The sequence below is a fragment of the Sus scrofa genome, chromosome 17, assembly GCF_054392235.1.
Source record: "Sus scrofa isolate SSC_HxYL_T2T_F1_AM1 chromosome 17, Sscrofa_HxYL_maternal_Yorkshire_Landrace_v2.0, whole genome shotgun sequence".
Lineage (NCBI taxonomy): Eukaryota > Metazoa > Chordata > Mammalia > Artiodactyla > Suidae > Sus > Sus scrofa.
The window spans coordinates 46,761,339-46,784,692 of record NC_139399.1 but is presented as its reverse complement, the minus strand read 5'-3'; the positions used below and the strand labels follow the sequence as shown (position 1 = coordinate 46,784,692).

At 44.1% G+C, this 23,354-nt stretch overlaps 1 protein-coding gene and 1 non-coding gene across 15 annotated transcripts in view; one reads left to right on the top strand and one right to left on the bottom strand.

Moving 5' to 3' along the window:
* The window catches only part of PHF20 (PHD finger protein 20), a 150,007-nt gene extending 133,612 nt beyond the window's left edge, over positions 1-16,395 (bottom strand). For 13 of the 14 annotated variants that reach the window (XR_014832260.1, XR_014832261.1, XR_014832262.1 and 10 more), the window contains exon 1: positions 16,356-16,395. The gene's annotated coding sequence lies outside the window, so the exon portion shown is untranslated. Of the gene's footprint in view, positions 1-13,126; positions 13,150-16,355 lie in introns of all 14 variants that reach the window. The other variant, XM_021078128.2, reaches the window with a different exon arrangement.
* A 4,316-nt stretch (positions 16,396-20,711) lies between these two features.
* LOC146395283 (U6 spliceosomal RNA) lies at positions 20,712-20,821 on the top strand. The gene has a single exon (XR_014832993.1). It is a non-coding gene; the product is annotated as a U6 spliceosomal RNA (small nuclear RNA).
* Positions 20,822-23,354: the final 2,533 nt, after the last annotated feature.

Below are 23,354 nucleotides of genomic sequence, written 5' to 3'. Positions count from 1 at the left end.
AGCCCTAGAAAAGACAAAAAAAAAAAAAAAAAAAAAAGAATATACCTCTTCACTATTATTTTAATTGTCAGCAGGGATTATCTAGTGGTAAGATTTGAATTTTGAATTACTTCTCTATATTTCTTCATGTTTTTTTAAAAAATGTTATTTAAATTTGTAAAAGTCCCTTCATTCTTACCATACTTTTTTGGAACTACACAACCACCAAATGATGTAGTTAGAACTAAATGTGATGTTCCCATGGCACAGAAAGGAAACTGAGGGCCAGAGGGTAAAGTGAGGTGCAGAGGGCTGGCTGCTTTCAAGGTCCTCCAAAGTAGAAGACATCACTTTCATCACAAGTAACAGGATTTTCCCAGAGGGAGACAAACCACTTCTCAAAGGCCCTTCCTCTTTCCCCTACAAAAAGCCAATGCTCTGCTTATACTCATGTCTGAAATATAAACATACTTTGAATACAGGAAGATGAAGCAATTGGATCCTTTTCAAATGTTATGTCAGAATTAGGACAGCCCTATATAATATGCAGAAATATTTATTTTTCAAAAAGGACAAAACTTAAGACAGGCCCAGCTATAGGAATACTGGAACAAGTGAACCAACCACTGCCCGAGGCCCTGACCATGGCCGTCTTTTTATACTTCAACCTGGAAGCAAGAAACAAGCTGTAAAACCGCTTATATACTTGGACTCAGTAGTTTCAATCCGAAGAATACAACCCAGGATAAAAATAAATCATTTGTGGAGTTCCCGTCATGGCGCAGTGGTTAACAAATCCAACTAGGAACCATGAAGTTGCGGGTTTGATCCCTGCCCTTGCTCAGTGGGTTAACGATCCGGTGTTGCCATGAGCTGTGGTGTAGGTCGCAGACGTGGCTCGGATCCCATGTTGCTGTGGCTCTGGTGTAGGCTGGCAGCTACAGCTCTGATTCGACCCCTAGCCTGGGAAACTCCATATGCTGCGGGAGCAGCCCAAGAATCAGCAAAAAGACAAAATAAATAAATCATTTGTGAAAATGGGGAAAAAAACATTTTTTACATACGATTCTGGGGAAACTAAATATAATTTACATGTTTAAAAATAAAAGAATATTTAAACCTAATATAGAAGGACTACATTATAAGCTCCATCAGGAAAAGGAATGACTGCTGACTGATGCTCAACAGAAGCCTAATAAATCAAACAAAGAATGTTAATCAGCTACTAAAATGATGAAGATGTGAACTAACCTTACCCTATATAAACTAGTAAGACCTACATAAGGTACACTGATAACAGTAATAATAGCTAACTCTGTATATATTAAGTCATGTAATACTTACAACTGCAGAGATAAATACTACTATTAATATCCACAATGAGAAAAAAAGCAGGGGCCGTGCGGGGCGGGGGCAGGGGGGGGAGGGATTGTCCTAGGACACCCATACAGAAAGAAGCTGAGGCAGGATTTGAATCTAGGCTCTGTGGCTCCAGATTCCTAACCACTACCACATGTTTGCTTATGAGCTACATCTTTGAATTCTCCTTAACTCACTAAATGAGAATTCATGGCCTCTATCTTGGGTGCTGAAAGAATTAGATGAGAAAAGATTTGCAAAGCCCCTATACATCTAGTACAAAGTAAGCACTCAAAAAATAGCAGAATTGGAGTTCCCGTCGTGGCTCAGTGGTTAACGAATCTGACTGGGAGCCATGAGGTTGCGGGTTCGATCCCTGGCCTTGCTCAGTGGGTTAAGGATCCGGTGTTGCCATGAGCTGTGGTATAAGTCGCAGACAGCGGCTCGGATCCCACGTTGCTGTGGCTCTGGTGTACGCCGGTAGCTACAACTCCAATTTGACCCCTAGCCTGGGAACCTCCATATGCTGCGGGAGGGGCCCAAGAAATGGCAAAAAGACAAAAAAAAAAAAAAAATAGCAGAATTTTCTGAATTCATAACACTTTTACAGTTAATGTTGTACTTACATGGACTCTGGATTTTATTTGGGGAGAGATTTAAGAGTACTGTAGCCATGGTACTACATGGAGTTCCTGCCCTCAGCAACCCAACTGTGCTCTGAGAGAAGAGGCTGTGGGCTTAAAGTAATAAAGAATTAAAGTGATAGGTGGGAAGTTCCTGTCAGGCTTAGCAGTTAACGAACCGGACTAGCATCCATGAGGACACAGGTTCGATCCCTGGCCTTGCTGAGTTAAGGATCCAGCATTACCATGAGCTGTGTGGTGTAGGTTGCAAACACACCTCAGATCCCAGCAGCTACAGCTCTGATTTGACCCCTAGCCTGGGAAACCTCCATGTGCCTCGGGTACGGCCCTAAAAAAACAAAAAAAAATTTTAAATAAATAAATAAAGTGATAGGTGAGCATGAAACAAGATTTTTTTTTTTTCTTTTCTGCTGGCCACCCCGAGGCACATGGAGTTTCTGGGCCAGGGATCAGATCCAAGCCACAGTTGCAGTTGTGACAATGCTGGATCCTCAACCCACTGTGCCGGGCCAGGGATTGAACCTACGTCTTAGCACTGCAGAGATGCTGCCAATCCAGCTGCGCCATAGCAGGAATTTCACAAGGTCTTTTAATGAGTCTGCTCTAGACAGGATTAGGGGAAAATAAATTCTGGAAAGATTGTCAAGCACCAGAAACTACAGAAAAGGCTTTATGAAACCTAACAGTGCTTACACCAGGCTTGCACTAAACCTCCATTAAAGGGTGATGATGACTTTTAAAGGTAATGCAACCCCCTTGCAAACTGAAGGACACTTCAAGTGAAAGACAAGCTTAAATCTTTATGCCTCCTTCATTCAATAAATATTCGCTGAGTGCCTACTACATGCCAGGTGCTGGAGATAGGTGCCAGAAGGATGAGACACCCCAGCCCTGTTCTCTAGTGGGGAATAGGAACATGATAAACACATATACATAGAAGATAATTTCTGGGAGGACAAATTCTATGGGGAAAACCCAACAAAACAATGTAAGCCAATGATGGGGAGGACCACTTTAGATAAGGCTGTTAGAAAGAACTCTGAGGGGAGTTCCCACCATGGCTCAGCAGTTAAAGAACCCGACTAGCATCCATGAGGACGCAGGTTTGATCCCTGGCCTCGCTCCGCAGGTTAAAAATCCAGCATTGCCATGAGGTGTGGTGTAGGTCACAGATGTGGCTCAGATCCTGCATTGCTGTGGTATAGGTGCAGCCCTAAAGAGACAAAAAAGACCAAGAGAAAAGAGAAAGAACTCCGAGGAGCTAAAGTCTGAGCAGTGATCTGAATGACCAGGAGACAACCAAGAGAAGATCTAGGGGAAGAGTGAGGGGAATGCCCCAGAGGTAAGGCGCCTAAGGCAGGCATGCGCTGCCCTCACCCACACAGCCCTAAGCCTAGGAGATGGAGATGTCCCTACAGCCCTCACTGCCTGCCCAGAGAAGCACAAACAATATCAGCAGGTCCAGACAACCCTAGGTCTCACAGGAGGAAGCTTCCAAGGGGACTCTGCCAAAGTTCTGTCTTGGAGGAAGGCCAGGGAATACTTAAGGATAGGACCTGACTTTCTAGCCAATTCTGGCCTCGCTCGTTGTCCACTAAGTGAAAATGAGAAAAATCACCCAGCCTCTTTCTGTTTGCCCATCAATAAAAGGGGATTAATAACCCCTACCTCCTGGAGTTGTTTGGAATAAGTGAGTCAATGGATGTTAAGTGCTCAGCAAAATACACACTAAATATTCACACTAAATACTCAGCATTGGTGATAAAATGGTTGTGTGATAACAGCAACACCAGCAAAAAGGACATCAGACACAAAGGATTACAAGTCAATATCATTATGCAATATTAACCAATAGTATCCAACAGAAAGAACATAAAAGAGCACATCTTTAGTCCTGGGGAAGTGACAAGGTGGTTCAAGTAGGGGCAAGGGCCCCTCCACTATCATTTCCTCAACACAGAAGGAAGACAAGGTCTAAAACCAATCATATCATTCCTTCAGGCCCTTGCCCAGGTCACACTAAAAGAGCCGAATTAGCCTCTTTTACTTGAGATGGTAAGGAAGGAAAAAAAGAAAGGAGGGAAGAATGAAAGAACTAGGCCAAAAAAAGTCCTTACCCTCTTCCCAGATACTTGAAATCCTTTTTCCAAGGGCCAAGTTTTTCCTTCCACAATTAAAATTCAGACAGAGAGCAAATACAGGTTGAGTTTACTCATTCCAAATTACTGAAAATGAATTGGTTAAATCAGTGGATCTTCCCAGAAACAGTGGAAAGGGCCTAGTGCCCAGGCTTGGCTCAGGAATACATTTGTTAAATGACCTTTGGCGCATTACTCAACCTCACTGAGCTAATCATCTTACCCTCACCAGTTCCTTCTCCTTTTCTCCCCATCACAATGTGAGGCCCCAAGACTGGCCAATGTGCCAAGTAGAAACATGAGCATTGCCCATGCCTGCCACTCTCAGTCACCATTCTGTCACACCTACTTTCTACATTTCTACCATTGCCCAGTGGCGGCCCAGTTGAACTGGGCCCCCATCAGCTCTAATCCGATTACTGCAGCAGCTCATATTGGAGCTCAAAACCTCCATCCACACCCTCCCCAGATACAAATCAAAACTATCTTAAGAGACTGGCTTTTTTTTTTCCTCTTTTTTTGGCTACCCCATGCCATATGGAGTTCGCAGGCCAGGAATCAGATCCGAGCCACAGCTGTGACCTATGCCACAGCTGCGGCAACACCAGATCCTTAATCCACTGTGCCAGGTGGGGATCAAACCTATGTCCCAGCACTCCAGAGACACCACCGATCCCATTGTGCCACAGTGGGAACTCCTAATTTGACTTCTGATTACCTATTTATGACAGGCACTTTCCTAAGGGCTTTATACATCATCTCATTTAGCACCTACCTCATAAGTTTGTAATGAGGATTATTATATACGTTTTATAGATGAAAAAACAAAGGTTCAGAAAGTAAGCTGCCCAAATGACAAAGCTACTAAGTATTGGAGTATTGGAACAAGAAATTGAACCTGGGTAGTCTAAGTAGTCAACTACAACTCTGTAGCTAACTTTCATCAGTGCTACTACAGTAATATTTCCTTCTTTCTTTCTTTCTTTTTTTTTTTAAGGGCTGCACCAGCTGCATAGGAAATTCCCAGGCTAGGGGTCAAATCGGAGCTGAAGCTGCCAGCCGCCACAACAACTCAGGATGAGAGCTGAGTCTGCAACCTACACTACATCTCACAGCAATGCCAGATCCTTAACCCACTGAGTGAGGCCAGGAATCAAACCGGCATCCTCATGGATACTAGTCAGGTTCATTACTGCTGAGCCACAATGGGAACTCCTACAGTAATATTTCTAAAGCATAAGACTTCTCTGTTTAAAACACTTCAGGATACATGTCAATTATATCTCATTTAAAAAAAAAAAAAAAAAAAAAGCTCAGTAGTTCTCCTACAGAACGGAATTCAAACAATTAAATTCAGTGTGGTATCAAGGCTGTCAGCGAGTTACCATTATGACCCAAGCCAAGCCTGGGGTTGTTAAAGACAGGAGCTTAAAAGGAGAGGAGCAGACAAGCTCAAGAGAGAAGTAGAAACACATAGTGGTTTTGAGACAGAACTGTGAAGTAAGAAAGCCTGAGTTTGGATCCCAGCTCCACCATTTTCCAGATAATCCTGCATAAGTCATTTCCTCTCCGAGCCTCAGGCTCCTCGTCTATTAAATGAGAATAAGACCAGCACCTATTCATAGCTTCACACAGGTGTGGTGAAGATAAAAATTACTTAGCAAAGAGCCTGATGCACAATAAGTTCTCAAGGTTATTACACACTCACTCTTTGCAGTTCCCACCTCCAGACCTTTGCTCAAACAAGCTACTCCCTCTGCCTGGTTCTTCAGACTGGGCTCAGCCATCAGCACTTCACCAGCTGCTAGGCCAGGGTCCAGTTCATTATTCTATGGCAGCCTTGCCTGCTGTCTGGACCAAAACACAGCATTCTACATTGAAACTGCCTGTTTCTGAGCTGCCACCTCCTTGGGCATTTAACAGGCACCCCCAGCATCTAACAAGAGAACCCCATCCTTGGCAGTCAGATGCTTGTTAAATGAGCTAACCTCAGCTTCCTCATTGTCAAAATTGGAAGAAAAACAGGAAAGAGACCAATATCACCCCGCTTAGGGGATGTAGGGATTCAATGAAACAATCAAATGGAGGCTCTTTGAAAAGTGCTATCCACAAGCAAATGCAGGAATGCCATTACTTCTTGGGAGCAGGGGGAGGAGGGCAAAGCACAGGAAACAAGGCACCTGAAGACAGACCACATTTTTGCCCTGGAGCCTAAGAAAAGCTCTACTTGTTCTTCAATAACTAGGAGGGTTCTAGTCTATAAATGGTGGCAGGCAGCTCTAGAGTGGGTTTGTGTGGGTTTCTTTTAGGGAAGGGAGTCTTTTTTTAAACACACCTGACTAAGCTGTTCTTACAGGAGGATTCCTTAATAGAGGTATCACTATATTATAGAGGAAAACAGTTTGGAGATGGAGTCATTACCCCACAGGACCTCCAAAGACATTTTCCTAAATGACAACCATTTCACTCTGCATGAGGTTTTAGAAATAAGTCAAAATTATTTAACAGTCAATTAATTAGTTTATTCTTTAAGTATGAACTTTCACTCCTGGTCTTTATTATTAATACCATTTAAACATTTACTGAGTTTTCACTAAAGGATAAACCCTTGACAAATCTCATTCCCAACAAGGCAGAGAAGTGAGAAGTATTATCCCATTTTAGAAAGGAGAGTAAAGAGACTCAGAGCAAATAACTTGCCCACCAGTCACCTTGCTAGGAGGAAGAGCTGGATTTAAGATGCAGGACCTCCTCCAAAACCCACTGTACTTATACCGCTTTTAAAAATAAGTCCTGTTGTGGCGCAGTGGTTAACGAATCTGACTAGGAACCATGAGGTTGCAGGTTCGGTCCCTGCCCTTGCTCAGTGGGTTAAGGATCCAGCATTGCCGTGAGCTGTGGTGTAGGTCGAAGACTCAGCTCGGATCAAGCGTTGCTGTGGCTCTGGCGTAGGCCAGCGGCTGCAGCTCCGATTGGACCCCTAGCCTGGGAAACTCCATGGGCCGAGGAAGCCGCCCAAGAAATGGCAAAAAGACAAAAAATAAATAAATAAGTAAATTAAATAAATAAATAAAAATAAGCCCTTTGGGAGTTTCCACTGTGGCACAGCAGGTTAAGGATCCAGTGCTGTCTCTATGGCAGCAAGGAATTGATTCCTAGCTTGGCACAGTGGGTTGAGGATCTGGCGTTGCTACAGCTGTGGCACAAACTGCAGCTGCAGCTCAGATTCCATCCCTGGACCAGAAACTCCCATACGCCATGGGTGTGGCCAAAAAAAAAAAAGCCCTTTGGCATATTTGAACACTAACGATATTAAAGGATTACTGTTAAATTGCTATGCATGAAAATAAGAAAAAAGTTTAAGTGTCTTTCTTACAGAGAGTACTGACTTAGTTATGGATGAAACACTAACAAGATCCATGAGGGAGTTCCTGTCGTGGCGCAGTGGCAGTGGTTAACGAATCCCACTAGGAACCATGAGGTTGCTGGTTCGATTGCTGGCCTTGATCAGTGGGTTAAGGATCCCAAGTTGCCGTGAGCTGTGGTGTAGGTCGCGACACGACTCGGATCCTGCGTTGCTATGGCTCTGGCGTAGGCCAGTGGCTACAGCTCCGATTAGACCCCTAGCCTGGGATCCTCCATGTGCCTCGGGAGGGGCCCTAGAAAAGGCAAAGAGACCAAAAAAAAAAAAAAAAAAAAAAAATCCATGAGGGAATTTTACAAACATTTTGTAAGAGGGATAAAACAAAATAATAACATATACTCAAACTCTTCACAATTCACCAAGCTTTAATGACCTAATAAATTCGATTTTCTTATTCCTATCTTACTGATTAAGAAATGAAGAGAAAGGGTAATATTTACTGATACTTACAATGACGGATGTGAGAGAGAAAAGAGAAGTCCAGGTAGGTTAGGAACTTGCCATGCTGGAAGTGTGTGTCCAATGTCTGTGCCACAGGGAGGGTCCCAAGAGGTTTGAGCCCCATAACCAAGTTACATAGGGCCCCAAGAGAGTGGCAGATGCTGGAAATCAAAACTCCAGCATTCTGTCTCCAAACCCTGGTCCTTTACCACTATATACCATGCAGCCTGCACATGAAAGGTGACCTCTTTAATATCTTGCCTTTCCGAATTGCAGATCTCTAATTTTCATATAGGTCACAGCTTGACCAACTTCCTACAGGCACTCACCACTCCATGAGACCAAGGCACAGTCAAGTAGCCCAAACTTGCCATGCCTAAGAGCCTCAAGAAGCGGAAAAAGGCAGCCTGGGCTGGGAGAGGCTGGCTTTCATAATTAAGGGATGTTTCCATGGTCAGGATGAGAATATGGGATGAGGTGGCAAGGCCATCTCTTCTCTCAACAGTGATTCAGTCCTGGGTTCCAGGCCACCACCTGTTTAGTGAAGTGACTGACGTGACTTATTCAAACCTTGAGGGAGAAAGGTAAGGCAGCTGTAAAGATGAGGATGTAGAGTACCAGGCTTACAGGCAAAGAAACCTGGATCATTAGGCTAAATGACCTTGGACAAATAAATTCCTTAACCTCAGTTTTCTTGTCTATTAGATAAGGATAACAGGAAAACTGTAAAGATTCACTAATATCCAGAGCTCCCACTGTGGCACATTGGGATTGTGGTGTCTTGGGAGCTCTGGGACTCAAGTTCGATCCCTGACCAAGCACAGTGGGTTAAGGATCTGGTGTTGCGACAGCTGCGGCAAAGGTCAAGGCTGCGGCTCAGGTCTGATCCTTGGCTCTGGAGCTCCATATGCCAAGGTGCAGCCACCCCCAAAAAAAAGGATTCAGTAAGATTCAACAGAGTGCTCCAAAAAATGCTAAAATGCCCACATTTCCAGGCCTGGTTTCCACAATCTAGAAATCCCAGCATCTGCAGGAGCAAGGAAAGCATGTCAATCCACCTATGTATGCACCTTTTCCACACAAGAATAAGACCTCTTTTCCACACAAGAATCAGGCCTCAGCTAGGACCAAGAGAATCCAAAGACTTATCTAAGACGCCTTTAAAACTCCCAGGATTATGTTCTTGACAAGGGGACAAGGAATCAATTCTTAACAAATCAAATAAAACTATCATTTAAAATGCTTCCCCAGGCCCCTCCTCCTCCCTCTTCCCCTAAGTCCACTTTTTCAGGCACCAATTCCCTTTCATACAACTGCCCTATTTATGTTTGGTGACTCATACCCTAGCTCCTAAAATTTTACAGGATTTCTTTAAGCTCGTCACTTCCATTATTTGGCCAAAGAAGGCAAATGACATTAAGAAGATGTGGTGTGGTACTATATACAATGGAATATTACTCAGCCATAAAAAAGACAAACTAATGCCATTTACAACAACATGGATGTATCTAGAGACTCTCATACTAAGTGAAGTAAGCCAGAAAGAAAAAGGCAAATACCATATGATATCACTTATTTGTGGAATCTAAAATATGAAACAGGAGTTCCCATCATGGCACAGTGGAAACAAATCCGACTAGAAACCATGAGTTTGTGGGTTCAATCCCTGGCCTCACTCAGTGGGTCAAGGATCTGGCATTGCCATGAGCTGTAGTGTAGGCCTGCAGCTATAGCTCCAATTAGACCCCTAGCCTGGGAACATCCATATGCCATGGTGTGGCCCTAAAAATAAATAAATAAATAAATAAATTTTAAAAATAAATAAAATAGGAGTTCCCATCGTGGCGCAGTGGTTAACGAATCCGACTAGGAACCATGAGGTTGCGGGTTCGGTCCCTGCCCTTGCTCAGTGGGTTAACGATCCGGCGTTGCCGTGACCTGTGGTGTAGGTTGCAGACGCGGCTCAGATCCCGCGTTGCTGTGGCTCTGGCATAGGCCGGAGGCTACAGCTCTTGATTCGACCCCTAGCCTGGGAACCTCCATATGCCGTGGGAGCGGCCCTAGAAATGGCAAAAAGACAATAAATTAATTAATTAACTAATTAAAAAATAAAATAAAATACGGAACAGATGATCCTATCCAAAAATAACAAACACAAAATGGAAATAGATCATGACTAAGAAGGGCAGACTTGAGGTTCCCAAGGGGGAAAGGGGAGGGAGTGGGATGTATGGGCATTTTGGGGGTTTTCTGGACGCAGACTGTTATATTTGAAATAGATGGGCAAAGGGATCCTGCTATACAGCACAGGGAAATGTGTGTGATTGGGTCACTTTGTTGTACAACAGAACTTGATGAAACATTGTAAATCAACTATACTTTACATAATAATAAAAAGAAAGCAAAGGACAACTGGATACCTAGCCCAGGATATAGCAAAGTTGTCACAGGACCATCACAAATCAAGGATTTCAATTTTGAATAGGTTACCCCAAGGTTAATCAACAACTTATAAATGGTAGTTGCTGAGACGAATAAGACAGGGACAGCACCCTCTCTTTCTCCAAGCTTACAATCTAACCAAGAAGGCCTCGACTAAGCACACATTTTGGTTTAAAGAATATTTATCAAGAAAAACGTAAACTTCTCCCCTATTAGTTCCTAAAAAAGATGAGGAAGGGGGATTAGAAGGCTATATACACCTTTGATCCCTGATTTCCAGGCAACATCAGCAACTGACTTTGAGAATAATCAGGTGTTCTCAAAGAATTGTCATCTTTGGAGTTCCCATGTGGCACAGTGGGTTAAGGATCCAGCACTGCCGCAGCTGCAGCAGAGGTCACAGCTATAGCTCGGATTCCATCCCTGGTATAGCCAGAAAAGGCAAACACAAATTGTCAGCTTTATTCACTGATAAAATTATCTGAAATTTTTTTTTCTTTTTCAGGCCCTCACCTGCAGCACATGGGGTCAAACTGGAGCTGCAGCTGCTGGCCCATACCACAGCAATGCCAGATCCAAATGACATGAAGCTTGATGCAACACCAGATCCTCAAACCACTGAGCAAGACCAGGGATCAAACCCAAATCCTCATGGATAACAGTCAGGTTCTTTTTTTGCTGTTGTCTTTTTACGGCTGTGCCTGTGGCATATGGGGATCCCAGGCTAAGGGTAGAATCGTAGCCATTGGCCTACAGCATAGCCACAGCAACGCCAGATCCGAGGCATGTCCTCGACCTACACCACAGCTCACAACAATGCCGGATACTTGGAGTTCCTGCCATAGCACAGCAGAAACAAATCCGACTGGGAACCACGAGGCTATGGGTTCAATCCCTGGCCTTGCTCAGTGGGTTAAAGATCCAGCGTTGCCGTGAGCTGAGGTGTAGGTCACAGACACAGCTCAGATCTGGCATTGCTGTGGCTCTGGCGTAGGCTGGTGGCTGCAGCTCCCATTAGATGCCAGCCTGCGAACCTCCATATGCTATGGGAGCGGTCCTAAAAAAAGAAGAAGAAAAAAAAAAAAAAAAAATGCCGGATACTTAACCCACTGAACAAGGCCAGGGATCGAACCTGCATCCTCATGGATACTAGTCAGATTTGTTTCCACTGAGCAAAGACAGGAACTCCAATAGTCGGGTTCTTAACCCAATGAGCCACAATGGGAACTTCTGAAATTTATTTTTTTAAAAAGCTTTTTTTTTGGGGGGGGCGCACCCATGGCACGTGGAAGTTCCTGGGCCAAGGATCACATTACAATAGCAACCTGAGCCACAGCAGTGACAACCTAGGATCTTTAACTCCCTGGGCCACCAGGGAACTCCCAGTAATTTGTAAATGAAGTCTGAACTTAACATATACTTCAAAATTTCAGATAGGATATTTAAGCACCTTTAGAACCCAAGAAGTACTGGCTAGCTGATTCCCCACAGACAGGAGAGATCTTGAGAGAAGAGGGCTAAAAGCATCATCTTAATTTCCCCAAACTCCAGCCAAAGGCAAACTACCTACCTCATTTTTTTTTTTTTTTTTTCTTTTTTGGCTGGCCTGCAGCATATGGAGTTACAGGGCCAGGGATAAGATCTGAGCCGCAGCTGCAACCTAGCTGAGGCACCACCAGATCCAGAACCCATTGTTCCGGGCCAGGAATAGAATACCGCAAATCCTGTTGGGCCACAGCAGGAACTCCTGTTTTTTGTTTACCTGCTTCATTTTTAAATTTCATTCTACCTACTCTCTGCAAATTCAAAGCAGAAAAGAAAGGTGGGGTAGGGAGAAGGGAGGAAATATTTTTTAATACAGACCATATAAGAGGACTTATGAATAAACATAGTTGAATGTAAACTACAGACTCCAAGTGATTTGGAGAAGTAGCTAACACTGACTGGAGAATTCAAGGAAGACATCTTTGAGACAGCTTTGAATGAAATAAAGCATGGAAATAGCAGAGAACACAGGGGCAGAAGGCTGTTGAAGTTGGGTGTGAGGACAAGTTGGCTGCCTCAGCTAGAAAAGAGGTAGTGGCAGAAGTGACTTGGACATGGAAATGACTGGCAGCATGCCTAACGGAGCACAAGAAGGAAATCAGATCTGCTACAACAAGCTTCACAGACGCTGGATTTCTAAGCAAGGTATGGACAAGGGCTCAGTGCAGGGCAGACTTCAGAGATAATCAGGCCCTCCTTTTATAAATGGAGAGAATGAGGCCCAATAGCATTAAGTGACTTGCCTGAGGTCTCACAGTGAGTGGAAGAGCTAGGACTAGAGCCAAATTCAGATCAAATCCGTTACTGAAGAGGATCTATCTGACTTTCATCTGAGGGATGAGGGGGAGGGGAGAGGATCAGGACACAAAATAGTCTAGTCATTCAGGTTTGTCCTGATTAGGGCCCAGAATAGGATCATCTGGGGAAAGGCCATGACAAGCGATAGCCAGGGAAATCGGTACAGATGCCCTAAGATACTTAGAAAGGAAAATCACACTAAGACTTAGAAATTGATGTGGACACAAAAGGAGAGTATCATAAGCCATAATTTCCATTAAAAAAAAATAAAATAAAATACCACTACCATTCGCCTTTGTGAAGCTCCCATAGAGAAAGACAAGTCAGTAGCTTCCATTTGAGGTCCAGGCACCTACCTTTCCCAGGCCATTCCCAGAACCTAGAAAATCAAAATCAAAGACTCCTCAGAAATTCTAACACCTGTGACCCTGCTGACTTGGGGTATCTCAGACTCACTACCCATAGTAAGATGACAGGTGAGGAACCAGAGCAAAACACATAGAAATCAAACTCCTGGAGAAGTTCTAGCAATGATTTTAAAAGCTAAATGCTAGAATAACCATAAATGCTAGAGTAATCCTCCAAAAGAGACTGTGGCCTTATACAAACTTTAAGGGATGTGTGTCAAGAGAAAATGGAAAATAATGCCCCAGCATAAGGCTAACCACCACCTTCTTATTTTCACAGAGAAATCTTTGGCTTTATGCCTAGAACCTAACACCTTGGAAATTTTTTAAAAATCAGATATTTAGGTCCCACCCTAAACCTACTGGATTAGAATCACATTTTACCAAGACTTCACATTCAAGTTTGAGAAGCACTGGTGCAGAACACTTTAAGGGTGGGACTATATATAGTAGAACACAGATAGAATACCAAATAGGCAAATAAGAGACAAAGTACCTGTTTGCTTTCTGTAAACCATATTTTATTAGGTACTGCCCAGACCTCCAACTTTTTTTAATGAATTTGTACTTACTGGTGACCATATGATCTAAATGTGGGATCTATTTTCACTTCCTGAAGTATCACAGATCTAGGGTTTTCACACACATGAAATATAAATCAACTTCGTTGTTTTGAAAATACAACGATTAATTTTATTCAAGTTCCAACACTGAGTTCAGAGCACTTCTCCACAAGCCTCAATAATTCCTACAGGTTCCTGGGAGTATCATTAAATCTCCCAGCATCCCTAAGAAGCAGGTGCTTGGCAAACATCCAATCCTCAAATGAGATTCAGAAGGACATGGTCCTGAAAATGCAGTATTTTCCTGACTTATCCTGCCAGGGTAGCTTCTCAGCCTCAAACTCTCTCCCCCACTGAGGCCTCATACAGCTGCACACTCAAGTACTTCCCAAAAAGGAGAAAGGTCAGAGGTGTCATTATCCCATAAGCACTTGAGATTCCAGCTGCGGAGAAATTAATCTGGTTAGGGTTCTGGCTGAGAAGCCCTGAGTAAAATCTGGAAAGACAGAGGGAAACACAAAAGAAAAGAACCTAGTGAGAGGCTTTTAAGAGAAAAGGGGTCTCAGACATTTGCAGATTTTAAGGTGGGGGTTAGGAGAAAGGCTAGGCAGCTAAGTGAGAGGATTACAAGGAGAGATAAATATTCATGCCCCCCACCTGTACCCCAGGAACAAGAAAAAAAGAGTGACCAGGAAATTCCTCCAAATTACCTCTTCTCCTGATAAAAGAAAGGAAGGAACCCAATGTAGGGAAGACGTTTATGAGCTGAAAGCAAAACTAAAGAATCTCGAGGGTTTTTTTCCTTTTGTTTTTTTTCCCCAATGAAGGGAAACGAAGCAAAGGAGAAAATAGTGCCCATCTAATCAGACTCTTATAGGAAGCAAACCACCAGGAAGATTAAGAACCCTGTGAATAATCAGAGAAATGCAAGGGAATTCCTTTCTGTTTAAATCCAGCCCTGGGGAGTCAGGCAGTCCTGGACTTGAGGCCACTTCCAGAGCAAGGGGAAGAAAGGGGAAAATCTGTAGAGCTACCAGCAAGCAGAACAGTTTCCAAAGGAAGAAAGAAACCAGAAAAAAAATGCCCCAGGGATAGGGCAAGCCAAAAGGAAAGAGTTCCTGTTAGCAGAAAGATAAGAGAGAAGACACAAGAAAGAAAATGTGCGGGGGGGGGGGGGGGGGGGCGGGGAATTTAGAGGTATGAACATAGGAAGTGTGCTCAGAAAAAAAGGCCACAGAAGCATAGAAAGTGTAGGGCTGAAAAAACATATACATTCACCAAAGGAAGGAAGAGGAAATAGGTGCACTGACCAGAGAGACCAACTAAAGGGAAACGTGGTTCCAAAGAGGGAAGAAAACTGAGGACAGAAAATATCTTGGATGGCAGAAAAGCTTAAGAACCACAAACCATCCCCTGGAAATAAGAGGACTCAGAAAAAAGGTGTGCCCTCTGGATATAATAAGCATCAGAAAGGTGCCTACATCCTGCATAACCGAAGGAGTGCATGCTGTACATTTGGGGGGCACTAGAACCAAGCACACTTTAACGTAAGAAAGTAAGTCTCCCCCAGGAAATAAGGTGGTCTGATTTGGAGGACTCATGAAAAAGGATGCAACTCCAAGAAGAGAGTGACTGAAAAAAAAAAAAAAACACTGAATTCTCTTGTATAAATACAAATATGTATTCCCAAACTTCAGGATTTGAATCTCATTTTCGAGACTGGTAATGAAGTGCACGCCCAGATTTGAAGGGTTAGGAGAGGAAGCAGCCCCTACAATGAAGAAATTCTGGAAAGCACGTTACCAGATTTTGGGCCTAGAAAAGGAGATTCTTCCTTGGATTTATGGGAACATAAGTACTCCCAAAACTCTGGTTCCTGGGCTCCAGATTTTAGACTCGCTAATGGGATGAACCCCCAAATTTGAAAGGAAATGCTTATTCAACTGGAGGCTCGAAATGGGAGTGCCCTCCCAGACTGAGGGGGTCGTGGGTCAGGAGGTACATCCTCAGTTGAGGAGGCTCTACAAATTAAGATAAAACTCCATGGCTAGAGCTTAAGAAAGGGGATGCACCGACCACATTTTGCAAAACTATAGAGAAAGGGGACACTCCCATAGTCAAGGGCTTGGAGAAGGGGTGTGCTCCCCAGAATACGATAAAAGAGTCAAGAAAAGAAAACGCGTTCCCGAAGCACAAGGAAACAGCAGGGGTTGGTGGTGGAGCCCTCCGGGGCCACAGAGCTGAGGATCCAGCCCTAGCGCTTACCCCCCACCCCCAACACGGCCCGCTCCGCGCCCGGGGCCCGCACCCCGCGGCTCAGCCCCCTCGGGCGGCGCTGATTGGTCGCAGCCACTGTCACTCTCGCGGGCAGCCCTGGGGATTGGGTGCCGCTCGCACGCCCGCCACGCTCTCGACAGCGGTCCCTGGGCCTCCCTCCAGGCTGGGCAAGCTGGGCCAGGCGGGGAGCGGGGCCGGGCAGGGGACCGGAGCAGCGGTGGCGTCCGTCACCGTCCCTGCCCGCACGGCGCGCGCAAGCGCGCGCGCGCGGCGCGGGCCCGACCCGACCCGGCCCCAGCCAGCCGGCTTCGCCTCGCCGCGCCTCGCCGCGAGCTCACCTCACAGCCCCGCTCCGGCTGCGCCGCTCCAGGACCAACCGACAGAAGGGCTCTGCGTGCTGCGCACCACGTGACCCCCGGGACGCGCCCAGCGTATCCCCCGCCCCCCACACACACGCACCATCGCCACCACCGAGTGACGCAGCGCCTCAACTGCCCCGCCCTTGGCCCCGCCCCGTCCCTATCACCGTGGCGACGGCCCTGGCGGGTCACACCCACGGCCCTGACGCGCGGGAACTGGCCTGCGCCCGGATCCGAAGCACGAAGTACCGATTCGCCTGTTAATTTTGCCTCCTAAATGCATCTCGAAGCCTCCTACTTCTCTCCATCCCGCTGCCAACATTCCACTCTAGTCCACCTTAAACTCTCTTCTGGATGGTGGTTATTATCTTCTCCATCTCCTTACTCTTACCCCTTCCAATCCATTCTTCACACTCAGCTGGAGCTTTTCAAAACGCAGCTATAGTCACAGCCATCCCCTGCTCAAAACTCATTACTCACTGTTCTTCAGATTAAGATCTAAATCATCATTGTATTCTATCAGGCTTTTCAGAGTCTGTGCCTAATGTGCCTCTCTCGCATTCTCACACATTCAGATCTTAGCATCCTTCAGGTCCCCAAACAAGCCAGGTTCGTTCCTGCCTCAGGGTTTTTGCCCTCATCTCTCCTCCACTTTACCTCATTAACTTCTTGGAAAGGATTCCAATAGCTGGTGTGGAGACGAGCTGTATTCTGCCTCAAAGGATTAAGGAGGAAGCCTCAGAAGGGTCTGAGATGCTTTCCCAATGAGACTTGGGAAGTCCTAAAGAGAAATGCTAAACATTTGTTTTTTTTTAGAAAGGCAACAACGACTTTATTTTATATTGGAAAAACTGGGTCGCTAGATTGCACTTCTTAAAATGTAAATGTAATCATGTCACTCCCCCTGCTTAAAACAACCAATCTCTCCTTCAAATACTCTCCTCCCTGCTAACCCTTTGGCCACAATGACCTGCTGTCCATTTTTTTGGTTCCATTCTCTTTCCAGGTGCTAGGCCATTGACGAGGCTGTTGCTTTTGGCAAATCTGACTCTTTAAAGATCTGTTTGTCATCTTCTCAGTGAAGTCTTCTTTTTTTTTTTTTTCTGTTTTTCTATTGTTATAACTATTCCAGTGAGTGTGAAGTGGTAGCACATTATGGTTTTAATTCACATTTTTTTTCTTTTTTAAAATGTATTAATTAAAGAGTAGTTGATTTACAATATTGTATTAATTTCCACTGTACAGCAAAGTGACTCAGTGATACGCATATATAGTTTTTTTTTTTTTTTTGACCAAAACTGCTGGCATGTGGGGGTTCCCAGCCAGGGATCTAACCTCTGCCACAGCTGCAACCTGTGCCACAGCTGCAGCAATGCGGATCCTTAACCTGCTGCACCACCTCCCATACATTCTCCTATACCTTCTATTATATTCTTTCCCATATTGTTTACCATGGGATATTGAATATAGTTCCCTGTGCTATACAATAGGACTTTGTTGTTTATCCATTCTATACATAATAATGCATCTGCTAACCCCAGACTCCCCTGCCATCCCTCTCTCTTGGCAACTACCATCTGTTCTCTATGTCTGTGAGGCTTTCTTTTTTGTAGATAACTTCATTTGTGTCTTTTTTTTTTTTTTTTTTTGCTTCTTAGGGCCACACCCACGGCATATGGAAGTTCCCAGGCTAGGGGTCAAATCAACTGCAGCTGCCAGCCTACACCACAGCCAAAGCACCAGGGGATCCAAGCTGTGTCTTCGACCTATACTGCAGCTCATGGCAACACCGGATCCCTGACCCACTGAGCAAAGCCAGGGATCAAACCCACATCCTTATGGATACTAGTCGGATTCATTTCAGCTGCACTGCAACAGGAACTCCTATGTCATATTTTAGATTCCACATTTCGGCAATATCATATAATATTTGTCCTTCTCTTTTCGACTTACTTCACTTAGTATGATAATCTCTAGGTCCATCCATGTTGCTGCAAATGGCATTATTTCATTCTCTCTTTTTTTTTTATCTTTTTAGGGCTGCACCCGCGGCATATGGAGGTTCCCAGGCTAGGGGTCCAATTGGAGCTGCAGTCACTGGCCTATGCCACAGCCACAGCAACACCGGATCCTTGACCCACTAAGCAAGGCCAGGAATCGAATCTGAAACCTCATGGTTCCTAGTCAGATTCGTTTCTGCTGTGCCACGATGGGAACTCCTATTTCAGTGGCTTTTTTATGGCTGAGTAGTATTCCATTGTATATATGTACCACACCTTTATCCATTCATCTGTTGATGCACATAGGTTGTTTCCATGTCTTGGCTATTGTGAATAGTGCTGCTATGAACATAGTGGTGCATGTATATTTTCAAATAATGGTTTTTTCCTAGATATGTGCCCAGGAATGGGACTGCTGAATCATATGTTAGTTTGATTTTTAGTTTTCTGAGGAACCTCCATGCTGTTTTCCATATTGGCTGCACCAGCTAACAATCTCACCAACAGTGTAGGAGGGTTACCTTTTCTCCACACCTTCTCCCGCATTTGTTATCTGAAGATTTATTAATGATGGCCATTATGACCCATGTGAGGTGGTACCTCATTGTAGTTTTGATTTGCATTTCTCTAATAACTAGCAATGATGAACACATTTCCATGTGCCTATTGGCCATCTGTTTCTCTCTCTCTTTTCTTTTTTTCTTTTTTTTTTTTTTTTAATTTTGCCTAGTCCATGGCATGCAGAAATTCCCAGGCCAGGGATTGAACCCAAGCCACAGAAGTGAAAACACCGAATCCTTAACCCACCAGGCTACCAGGGAACTCTCTTCTATCTTCTTTAGAGAAATGTCTCTTTAGGTGTTCCGCCCATTTTTTGATTGGATTCTTTTGTTGTTGTTGAGTTGAATGAGCTATTTGTGTATTTTAGAAATGAAGCCTTTGGTCGCATCATTTGCAAATATTTTCTCCCATTCCACAGATTGTCTTCATTTTTTTTTTAACAAAAACTTGTAAGTTTGATTAGATCCTATTTCCTTATTTTTGTTTTTTGTTTTTTATTATTTTATTATTATTTTATTTATTTATTTATTTATTTAGTCTCTGCCATTTCTTGGGCCTTTCCCATGGCACATGGAGGTTCCCAGGCTAGGGGTCGAATCGAAGCTGTAGCCACTGGCCTACGCCAGAGCCATAGCAACATAGCAACGTGGGATCCAAGCCGCATCTGCGACCTACACCACAACTCACGGCGATGCCAGATCCTTAACCCACTGAGCAAGGCCAGGGATCGAACCCACAACCTCATGGTTTCTAGTCGGATTCATTCACCGCTGCACCACGATGGGAACTCCCTTATTTTTGTTTCTATTTTTGTTACATTGGAAGACGGACCTAAGAAACACTGGTATGATTTATGTCAGAGAATGTTTTCGTTATGATCTCTTCTGAGAGTTTTATGATGTCTTGTCTTATATTTAAATCTTTAAGCTATTCATTTTGAGTTTATTTTTGTACACGGTGTGAGGGTGTGTTCTAACTTTACATACATCTGTCCAACTTTACCAGCACCACTTCCTGAAAAGACTGTTTTTTTCCCATTTTATATTCTTACCTCCTTTGTTGAAGATAAGTTCACTCTAAGTGTGGTTGAGGTCCTCTTTGATTACATTATCTAGAAGTGCCCCCACTTCAATCTCATGCCTCCCACATGGCAATTGTTCTCTACCTTACCACTCTTCATTTTCAGCAGAGCACTTTATACAGTTTGTAATTATTTCTTTGTTCTCTTGGTTTTGTCTCTTTCCCTAATTACAGTTAGGGATAATCATGTATGTACTGAATTATCAGAACCTGAGAAATAGATGCTCACTGTGTATCTTTGGAAGGAATGAAAGGAAAGAGAATATTTGGGGAAAAAATTATAATTGAGGAGTTCTTGTTGTGGCTTAGTGGTAACAAACCCGACTAGTATCCATGAGGACATGGGTTCAATCCCTGGCCTCACTTAGTGGGTTAAGGATCCAGTGTTGCTGTGAGCTGTGATGTAGGTTGCAGATGCAGCTGGGATCCCACATTGCTGTGGCTGAGGTGTAGACCAGCATTGCATGTCCAGTTTGACCCTCTGTATGCCACAGGTGTGGCCCTAAAAAAAAAGAAAGAAAAAAAAAGATAATTGAAAATAATGAATAGATTCTTCTTTAACGATATGACTCAGTAGGAGTGGTCTTTTCAAATCTGGGCTAGAGACTGAAGAGGGTATTTCCTGGGCTGAGGTAGTCAAGGCAGAGGGCAGTACTTAGGGAGAAGCTCTGGGAAATCAGAGACAAAAGGTTCAGCCATACACCCTTTGACAACACATATACAAAAATTGTAGCAATACAGAGAGGGCTAGTATGACTCCTGCCCAAGCATAGCATGCAAATTAGTGAAGTGCTCTGTATTTTAAAAAACAAATAACTTCTAGAATTTGAGGACCAAAACTACCTGTGTAAACCAAGCGAAACACTCAGATACAGAAAGAAAGGACCCAGGATCCTCTGGGTTTGTTTATTAACATGAAATTGCTCAGATTTTTGTGGCCGTTGTAGCCTACAGAGAATTTTTGCCTACAACATCAGCAATGCCTAGAATCCGCAGCCTCATAAAACAAATATAACATGTTTCTTATATTATTCAACCTGCACCTATTGAGTTGAGCTTGAGCTGGGTATCAAAGACACAGAAGAGAATGAGATTTAGGCCCTGTCCCTAAGGAGTTTACATCCCAGTAAAAGAAATCTTCACAATTTGTAAATTAAAATTCTTTTTGTCTGTTGCAAGTACAAACACTGACACTGTTGCAAGCACAAGCAAAAGAGAAATACATTAGGAGGGAAATACATTGCATGGACAAGAGGGCAGACTTAGAAAACAAGGGGCACAAGCACAGCTCCAGTAAGAAGCAAGAAGCAGAGTTTCTGCTGCCAGCAGCACCACACACCACAACTGGGATTCAATCCTAACATCTCTTTGTCTGACTCACTCACTCAAGAGGCAAAGTCTTGGCCAGGAGCTGATGTTGATTGGTCAATCTCAGATCACATGGATTAGTCCAGGCTGCCAAGGGAAGAGAGGAGAGATTTGCCCTTAAGGATATCCCCCCAAATGAAAAGAGAGAGGAGGACTGATGCTAGCCAGGCAAAAATGACTTGATACAAATATGAATAAAATACCTTGGGACTTAAGCTTTTCCTGATTAAAAACCTGCAGAAACCTGGTTTAGTAGCTTCTGAACTGAGCAGTCACTGGCTGCTAGTCACAAAACTCTAGTTTGCAAAGTTCTGGTCTAAAGTCCAGGTCTCACCACTTCCTCTTTAACAATATCTATGATTCTGCCTTAAAGTCTTTCCCAGTGTTTCACTAGTAATTGGTATTTTTTTGTTTGTTTGTTTGTTTTTGGCTTTTCAGGGCCACACTCATGGCATATGGAGGTTCGCAAGTTAGGGGTGCAATTGGAGCTCCAGCTGGTGGCCAGTGCCACAGCCACAGCAATGCCAGATCCGATCCATGTCTGCAACCTACACCACAGCTCACAGTAACGCCAGATCCTTAACCCACTGAGTGAGGCCAAGGATCAAAATCACAACCTCATGGTTCCTAGTCAGATTTGTTTCTGCCATGCCACGAAGGGAACTCCAACTAGTAGCTGGTCTTAACCTCCAAATTCTTTCTTAGGTTGAAAGCTTTCTTCATTGAAATAGGCATTCCATTAAAAGTTGAGGTAGAGTGAATGAGTGAAAGAATGAATGTACAAGAGCCTTAACTCCAGAGACTAGACTCTCTCCAGTCATTACAGAACTGTGTAGAGGAGTTCCATCTTGGCTCAGTGGTTAACAAACCCAACTAGCATCCATGAGGACAAAGGTTCAATCCCTGAACTCGCTCAGCGTGTTAAGGATCCAGCTTTGCCATTAACTGTGGCATAGGCCAGCGACTGCAATTCCAATTCAACCACTAGCCTGGGAATCTCCATATGCTGAGGGTGCAGCCCTAAAAAAAAAAAAAAAAAAAAAAAAGAGGAGTTCCTGTCATGGCTCAGCAGTTAACAAATCTGACTAGCATCCATGAAGACACAGGTTCAATCCCTGGCCTTGCTCAGTGGGTTAAGGATCGAGCGTTGCCGTGAGCTGTGGTGTAGGTCGCAGACACAGCTTAGATACTATGTAGCTGTGCCTTTGATGTAGGCCAGCATCTGAAGCTCTGATTCAGCCCCTAGCCTGGGACCTCCATATGCTGCAGGTGCAGCCCTAAAAAGCAAAAAAAAAAGAAAAGAAAAATAAAAAACTGTGTAGAGGTCCTGCTATGGTGCAGTGGGTTGAGGATCTGGCGTTACCACAGCTATGGCATGGTTTGAAACTGCGACTTGGATTTGATCCCTAGCCCAGGAATTTCCTTATACTGCAGGGCAGCCAGAAAAAAGAAAAAAAAAAAAAAAGGAACTGTGGTTCTACCACTCAACAGCTTGGAGTTCCCACTGTGGCACAGTAGGTTAAAAATCTGACTATACCAGCTGGGTCACTTTTATCCAGGTTTGATTCCCCAGCCCTGTTCTATGGTTAAAGGATCCCACTGTTGCTGGGATCTCAGCTGTGGCTCTCCCAGGAACTTCCCTATGCTGAATATGCAGCCATAAAACTTAAAAAGAGAAATGGATAGCCATAAAATTAACACACTCCACAATGAAACCCTACATGCACATCAGCGTGTACATTAGCACCAGAGACATTCAATACCTGCGTGGGTACAGCCACTATGGAGAACAGTTTGGAGATACCTTAGAAATCTATACATAGAACTTCCATATGACCCTGCAATCCCACTCTTGGGCATGTATCAGGACAAAACTCTACTTAAAAGAGACACATGCACCCGCATGTTCATTGCAGCACTATTCACAATAGCCAGGACATGGAAACAACCCAAATGTCCATCGACAGAT